This window comes from Quercus robur, chromosome 12 (genome assembly GCF_932294415.1).
Source record: "Quercus robur chromosome 12, dhQueRobu3.1, whole genome shotgun sequence".
NCBI lineage: Eukaryota > Viridiplantae > Streptophyta > Magnoliopsida > Fagales > Fagaceae > Quercus > Quercus robur.
Window position 1 is genome coordinate 38,836,961 of NC_065545.1, and position 8,982 is coordinate 38,845,942.

Below are 8,982 nucleotides of genomic sequence, written 5' to 3' on the forward strand. Positions count from 1 at the left end.
CCACTGCTATCAACTGCTATGCTGGCTAGATGAAATTAGGTTACATGAAGCTCTCAATACACAAGGCTATAGATTACTTTTTCTGGTCAAGGAGATTTGATTGATAAGCAACTTTACCTGCAAATAGGAGATTTGATTGGTAAGCAACTTTACCTACAAATTTTGGAAAGGTTGATTCCTAAACTCGCCTGCAACACATCACGTTGGAGGAGAGAACTTGCTATAGATTTGACACAAATAAAATTAGTGTATATATATTAGACTTAAATTGATACATGTGAACTTATTGGACATATCCAACATGTTGGTATCTCACCAAATTTGATAGTGAAAGTTGGATATTCTTTGTTACTTACAGAATTTGATAAAACCATCATTAACAAAATTATGACTTCTAGTACTGCACCATTAAATATATTCAAAACTTTTACACATATTTGCATGAATAAAGTTAAAACTTTAAAATATTATATTTTGACTTGCTTTTGGATGAAGCCAAGCTATAGTTTTGACTTAAGTCATACGTGCGCCTTTGCATGTAAATCTATATGTCTGTCTGCTTACTTGTCCATCATCATTTTTCTTCTTCATGGATCATGGATGTAGGATCTCTGTAGTTCTTTTATATATTGTCTATAAGAAAAACATTGACAGACTAATTTCCTTTTGCAATTGAACAGATGAGAGTTTGTGATATCTGTGGAGATGCAGGACGTGAGGAGTTGCTTGCTATTTGTAGCAAATGCAGTGATGTGGCAGAGCACATGTAAATGACTAATCTTCTGAATCTTTGACTCTCTCTCTCTCTCTCTCTCACACACACATATTTTTAATAAATTTTAAAAGAAAACTTCCTGCATGAGTGTTCCATCATTGTCTGCCCTTGGGAAGGTGACAAAATTGACCTTTTGTGGTTTTCTGGTTTCTATCAAACAGCTATTGCATGTGTGTTGTGCTGGATAAAGTTCCTGAAGGCAATTGGTTGTGCGAAGAGTGCATGCTTGAGGAGAGAATTGAAAAAGGAGATCAACATAAAGATCAAAAAGCAGCTAGAACATCAAAAGCATCATTCATGCATAAAAGTATGGAAAGCTCTGGAAATTCTAGCACTTTAAGATGTAAGGATGGTTTAAAATTGAATGTAGAAAAATCAGGTGTCAAGGAAAACCAAACAGAGAAAGTAAATTCTTCTTCTCTCTTCTCTGCTAAGAAACCTGCAAGCAATATAGAAGCTGTAACGGCGACAAAAAGGACTCTTGAAACAAATGTGAAATTATCTGGGGCATCAAGAACCTTCAGACGAGGTCCACTTCGTGGTGACTCTTCATTTAAGAACTCGGGTAAGTCGAAAATGAAGCCAGACCATCAAGTTAATTCTTTAGATAACCAATCTTCAAATTATATTCCTGAAAATAACAAAGTTGGTTGCAGTGGGATAAGTTAATCATGTGTTGACTTGTTCATTATAATGTTTGTTTGAGATTTAGTTCACTTAATTTAAAAATATTGACCTCACAGGTTCTCTTTTTTAAGTCAAAATCGTTCGACATTATGGACTCAAAAAGTGAAAGGTCAACTTTCAAAAGACATTGTTGTCCAAAAGAAAAAATTTTCCAGCAATAGTACTGCTGCTGAGGATAAGAGAATAGAATGTTTCAGAATGATGAGAAAATCTATGTCATTTAGCTCAAATGCTACTGATGCGAAGGTTAAACCACTAGCTTCCCATTTTTCTCTTGTTGAGGATTTGAAGAACTTAAACCATGCAAAATGGAACTCAACTCAAGGGAAGTATACATCTGTGTTACAATCTAAAGTTAGTTCACCAGTTGCTAATTCTGGTGTTTCTGCATCAATGAGTGGAAATGAAATTGTATCGCGTGGTGAAACCTTTTCATCAGGATCCAAATATCATTATATTGAGGTAGTTGAGGGTCATGAACAATCAAACAATTCATTGAATGCATTTAGTCATCTTGCTAAAAAAGGCTTAAAAAACGAATTTGATGATGTGAGCCGGCATATTGAGCATTCCACAGAAGCAGCATGTTCAATAAAAACGAATAATTCAAATACCACATTTCCTTCCAATGAAAGGCCTTATTTGAGAAACTTTACCTCATTTACAACAGTCATTCCTTCTCAAGTTTCTGCTGTTCCCCAGAGTCATTGCATCTGGCAGTATGGTCTTTTGCTCTTTTCTGAAAGTTCATTGCTGTGTGTGTGTGTGTGTTTTTTTTTTTTTTTTTTTTTTTTTTTTAATAAAACTCGAAGTCACTTCTGTGCCTCGATAAAAATGTCTCATGCAAAAACTTCTAACATTTCATGCAGAGGGGAATTTGAAATGTAGAGAAGTGAAAAACTTCCAAGTTCTTGTTATGGGCTGCAAGCACACTTATCAACTAATGCTTCACCTAAAGTTCTTGAAGTAGTTCTCAAGCTTCCTCAAAAAATTATATTGGAGGAAGTACCTCGCTTAAGTGCTTGGCCAACTCAGTTCTCTCAAAATCATGCCACAGAAGATAATATTGCACTCTACTTTTTTGCAAAAGACTTAGAAAGGTTTGTTTTGGCATTTGCTTTTGTGAATTAAAGTGCTCCCCTCATGCTGACATTCAATACATATTTCCAAATTCTTTTATGCAGCTATGGAAGAAACTACAAGAGATTGCTTAAATGCATGATTAAGAATGACATGGCTCTCAAAGGAAATTTGGACGGAGTTGATCTATTAATTTTCTCATCTAATTATCTTCCTGAAAATTCTTAGCGTAAGTTGTACTTAGCTTAATTTTCTTCCATATAAATGACAAATGTTATATAGGGATCCACTTACACATTTTCATTCACGTCTTTAAATTACCCTGTTTGTCCTTGGCAAGTTGGAATAAACTGTTGTTTTTATGGGGTGTATTTCGTGGAAGAAGGCTTAGTTGTTTACAAGACATACAGAGTTCCCAAATGGTAATCATACACACACACGCACATATATATACTACATTCAGTAAATACCCAATGTTTAAATGAAATTTTTTAAATTTCTTCTTCTGTTTAGTGACTTGGTTTATAGAAGTACTACTCCACTCTATATTTTATATTTTTAGAATGCACTTGGTTGTTTTTGTTTAAAAAGAAAGGATTAATTACTGAATTTGAGGAATTCATTGTATGTAGTGTAGCATATAATTAACTTGTACATAATGCCAAGTAAAGATTTGATGCTTGATTGATTGGAATATATATGCTTCTTCAATTATCGATTTATCTATTTCTCATCTTGATTTGGTTTTAACTTAAGTACCTCCAATTTGTTTTTACCAAAATGTCAGTTAACTTTTATTCGAAGGCCAATATGTTATGTTCCTTACCGTAAAATCATGGCAAATGTGCAATTTAATTTGTTCTTCCGGTTTTAAATAATAGATAAACGTGCTGATTACCTTAGAATATCAGTATAGTACTGATGAAGCTTTTTCTTCTAGCAGAGACAAGAAAGAGATACTAGGAAGCAGGATATGAATCTCAAACCATGTTTTCAAGAAAGTAGTGAACATATTGTGGACCAAGAACGTGAATTCAAGAGGATGAAGAGTAGTTCTAGAGGCACAAAGAATTCTACAGATAGATTTCCATTTGGTAGAAATGGTGTCAGTCCAACTACCTTTTCCGGGGATAATTTCAGAAAATGTGGGGAATATGATATGTCTAAATCTTCCACAGAGGGGCAAGTACCCGAAAACAAATTAAAGAAACAGGGAGTCATGCCTTAATTTCTTTGTAAAATGGACAATAAAATTAACCAGGAGAAGCATTCTGAGCCACAGACAAACAAAAACAATAAAGATGGTGATGAAGACCCTGTGTCACTTTCTCTCTCGCTTGCGTTTCCTTTCTCCAATCAAGTCTAGTTGCCATGAACACATTGCTGTCCCTTTTTCCGTGGCCTTCCGAACTCTTAGATTTTTAGTATGCTGCATTGTAAATGGTTAGTGGATCTTTTGAGGTATACCAGGATCATAATTACGATCCTAATGCTGCTTTACTAAAAACCAATTTTCCGTCAGTTTAAAAATTCAGGAGAAGATTCAGGAGAAGTTGTGTACGATCGATCTCTAGTTTCTTTTGTTGTTTTCCATTTATCAGTATATCTTCAAACTTTTATTCATATGTTGGAAGGTGAGAGTCGAGGGGAGGAAAAAATTGTCATCGATGACATTAATAAAATGATACATAGCCATTACTAAAACTCAGTTATCTCATTACGTTCCACACATACACAATTCAAATAATCAACATTTTAATCCAGGAGGTATATGTCAAATCAATGAGGAAAGCATAACACTTTTTTACAACTAATAATTTCATTTATTGAGAAAAGAAGCCTTGGAGCCCAAACCATTTAGGATGACCCAGATAAGGCCCCTTCATGTACAATTGTGCCCAACAGGCTAACAAGTGACGAGCCATATCGGCTTCCATGTGCACAAAAGAGAGGAGAAATCCAAAAAATTTAAAGAGGCATCAGCTAGGCCTAGATATTATTAGTCCAGTTGGGGGTACATAAGTCTCTCAAACAAGTGATTAGATTCCGGGAATGCCCCGCAAAAATGACATCATATCCAAGGATTCTTCTCTTCAAAGATTGCAAACGACACAACTTTTACTTCAGCCCACAAGAGCTTCCCCAAGAGTTTCTTACTTTGACCGCACACCAAGAATAGAAATACAATCAATACAAACTGCAGCACCAAAAATTAACTTCAACCAACCCTGTTGGGTAAAGGTTCAATGAACAGGTTTACGATAACTTGGAACCAAGGAAGACCAAGCATGTTTGTGGAGCAGGAAAAACCCTGTTGATGGAGAGGACCAGCTTACAAGGATTCATTCATTGTCAAAAACTAGATTGTAGCACCCATGTTTGGTCACGTAGAATAGCCACAAATAAAAGTAAATCTCTGAGTAACCACTAAATTATTAGGTACAAGTACAACAGGTATTTAACCTAATCACCGATGGAGCCTGAACCAGGCATGAAGAAATTAAGCAGGCGGAAGAGGGTTTTGTCCACACAAGAAAAATACATGCTCCACTGATTCTGGACTAAAAGAACAGACATGACAAGAGACCACCTCAGCAAACTATAAACTCGCTATTCAACATCATCCTTTGTGTATTTAACAAGACCATGCTTTAGTAAAGTCAATACAAAATCAAAAAATGAAAACAAACTAGAGAATGAAAATCAATAAACAAAAAACAACACTGGAATCCCCATAAATTCAAATCACAGGGTAAATAACCCAGAGAGAGACAGAGAGAAAAAAAAAAACCGTAAAGTTAAACTAAATATTTCTCACCAATCCTTGTTTCATTTTCCAAAGCAAATCACTATGTGAAACACACCCAACACACATAAAATAACATTTAGAAAATAAATACAATTAAAAAAGAAAAGACCATAGATCTCTATCTCAAAACACATCATCCAAGGTTTACAGATTACAGAGAAATGACTCGAAACCACCCAAAAGGAAAATGCTAAAAGCAAGGTCCTCAGATCTCATAGCTTAAAACAGATCATCTCTGATTAATGCCACTGGCTTCACCATAGGCCTTTTCACACCACCAAATAGTAAACACAAATACAAGCACACGTGCGCACGCGCGCGCGCACACACACAAACACACAGTCCATTTGGTGGTGCAAAAAGTGCAACCATGGATGAAAACAATGCAATCGTTCAATACTTCTGAGTTGTACATCATTGGGCAAAATGGATGGTGGGTGATATCATATTTAATGATAAACCTACAGCACCATATCCAAGGCTACTTCACAAACCTAAGATCAACTGAAAGTACTCAAGGAGTAGCAGCTATGCAAACATACAAATTGTAGCCATAACTTTTACTACATATTTAGCAATCAAAATCTGAAAGTTTATATAAAACAAGTGTAAGAGAATAAAGTAAAGTAAGACTGAAAGATATCTGGATAATATATAACACTTCTGGAACCAAAACTTGTAAAAGAAAATGCTTCAAGGGAAAAAAATTAACTAAGCTTCAACCCTCAGATCTCATAGCTATAATGATTCACCGACAGTGAAACTTATGATTCTCTTTAAAAGCCATTCAACATCTTCTAGGGCAATAAGAATACCAACCACTACCACATCTACCAAAACCAATAAAAAAAAAAAATAATAATAATAATAATAATAAAGAAGAAGAAGAAGAAGAAGAAGAAGGAGAAGAAGATGCAGCAACAGCAACAGCAGCGTATGATGATGGTGAGTGTGGCAGTAGAGATGGAGGCTAAAAAGGAGAAAACAAAAGCACCGCTCAACAGGACTATTTTTCATCATTGGGCAGATGTAAATACTGTGAAGCTCAAAGACTTCAATCATACAGAAGGCATAACTTAGACAAAGCAACATCATTTAAAAATAATAATAAAAAATCTCTCCACAATTTAAGTATGTTAGTCAAAAGACAGAAGATCATCTATATCCCGTATACCAACAATCAAAACATGATACAGCAATTGTTTCAGGTAGATCCAGATATAGAGCTTTCTAGATCTAACTCCATCTAAAGAAGCAATGTAACTCTCACAGCCCAGTGCATAAACCATTCAGCCAAAATATTCAGTCACATATGTGATAAATAAAAGCTATATAATGTGTGTGTTTGGCAAAAATGATTTTTGCCAACTTATTTTATTATTCGGCTTATTTTTACTATTATTCATAGGCCCCACTATACTTTTTGGTACTATTCATGGATCTCACTATACTATTTTAGCTAACTTTTACCTTTATCAACATTATTTTCAGCAAAAAGATTTCAGTTTCAACAAAATAAACAGATCCCAAACAGACCTAATATACAGTAAAAGAGGTAATTGAGACCATAACCTTGCCAAAGACCCTAATCAGTGCTTTTGGATCTGAAACATCCAACCAACTGCACATGCATGAGTCAAATTGAGTAATCAAGACAACTGCTTCCATTTGGAACAACAATTTATGCAACAACAAATTTAAAAAGACAAAAATACACCAATTTAAAGGAGGAAAAGGGTTGGTTACGGGGAAGAAGCTGCTGCAGCCCTCAGATCGTGTATTCAAGAACAGTGAAGCTTATGATTTTCATTAAGAGCCTTCCCACATTTTGAAACAAGAAAAATAAAAACAACAATAACAACAACAAAAACAACAACCATCATCATCACCACCACCAACACCACCACCACAACCACCACCACAACCAGCAGCCAACAGCCAGCAGCAACTAGTAGTCTAGAACACAAGCTGGTGGGCTCACTGGATGAGCCAATGGGGGTTCAAAATGAAAATCAAAATAACTGTCACAATGCAATTTAAATTCATCATTGGGCACATGAAAAGGTCTTCAACTCTCTTTCAATGCAATTTAGGGTTAAAGAAATCAAATAAGTGAAGAAAAAAAATAGTCTAAAAATATCTAGCAAACTAGTAGAAATAGAAAAGGAATCAGGAATTACCAACTATAACCATAGCCAAGCAAGGGCCACATGCATTTTAGAAAAGGAACCAAAATGCAAAAAATTAATGTCGATCTTAAGGCAGGTGTGGCCAAAATTTATAGTCAATTATTTGTTTACTATTATAACATTCCACAGTTTAAAAGAAACAACAATAAGCAAGCAAATATGAAAGAATTTCACTATTTTAAAAAATATATTATGACCCAACATTACATAGAATAATTCAAAGAACAAGAAATCTTGCAAATTTTACAATGTGCTCAACTATATATACATATAAAAAATTCTGAGTATCAGAAACAGCTTTCTAGGCTGCATTTCCATCAATAATGCAGTGATAAATTAAAACTGCTCAGAGCCCAGTGCATTTATCATCATTCACAACAACAACAACAAAAACCCAAATCAAAACACATAATATAATATAATAAATGCATGTAAAGGAAAATAAAGAAAAGCCCTCAGATCTCATAGCTTTGAAATGATCATCCACAGTTTTTTAAGGCAATGGGCATTCATCAAAAGCCTTTACAAACCACCACCAAAGAAAAACAAAATTGTGTGTGTGTATATATATATATATATATATGTATGTATGTATGTTAAATGAAGAGTAGATGGTGGTTGTGGTGGTAATGAAAGTGGTGGTGAGTAAAGGGCTGATAATGAATAAAAACCATGCCAAACTGCTCAATTAATTTGATTTGTACATCATTGGGCAAAATGAAGGACTATTTGACCAAACAATAATTAAAACAAAGACACAGAGGAAAGCAAGGTGAAAACTGAAGAGAGAAGCTAAAATTAGGGTTCCATGTGTGGACAGTCAAGATGGTCCGGTTTATTTATAGTGGACAATTTTACCCAAAAAGAAACCTACCTTTCTGAAAATGGGTTTTGCTTGAAGATTTAGGTTTTCCTTGGTCTCTTACAAAATAAGAAAGACCACTAAAATTGAGTTCACATGGACCTTCCTAATTTCCAAAATAGGTTGCTAAGGCCCACACAAGTTTTTTTTTTGCATAGGCAAAAACTAAACAAAAACACACAGCCCAATCTATAATACGAGCCAAAACAAATAACCTATTCAACAATTTCACTGTATTTAGTACAAATTACAATCATGGAAATGAAAAAAAAAAATATCACAACTTTACAACAAAACAAGGCCCAGATAAAAAAAATCCTATAAATCCCACAAAAGGGATAATTTTCCTTCGTTTTCCTAGCAACCAAACATAAATTATTAAAAAAAACGAGAGAGAACTAAAAATCTCAAGAGGCAAACGAGAGAGGAATGGGCGTGGATTTAGGATATTCGTCACCAAAGACAGAAGATCATCTATATCCCAAATTCCAACAATCAAAACATGATACAGCAATTGTTTCAGGTAGGTTCAGATATAGAGTTTTCTAGGTCTAACTCCATCTAAAGAAGCAATATATCT

The 8,982-nt window shown here is 34.6% G+C and overlaps 1 pseudogene; it reads right to left on the reverse strand.

The window, feature by feature from the left end:
- Positions 1 to 7,824: 7,824 nt before the first annotated feature.
- LOC126710671 (small nucleolar RNA snoR118) lies at positions 7,825 to 7,916 on the reverse strand (annotated as a pseudogene).
- Positions 7,917 to 8,982: the final 1,066 nt, after the last annotated feature.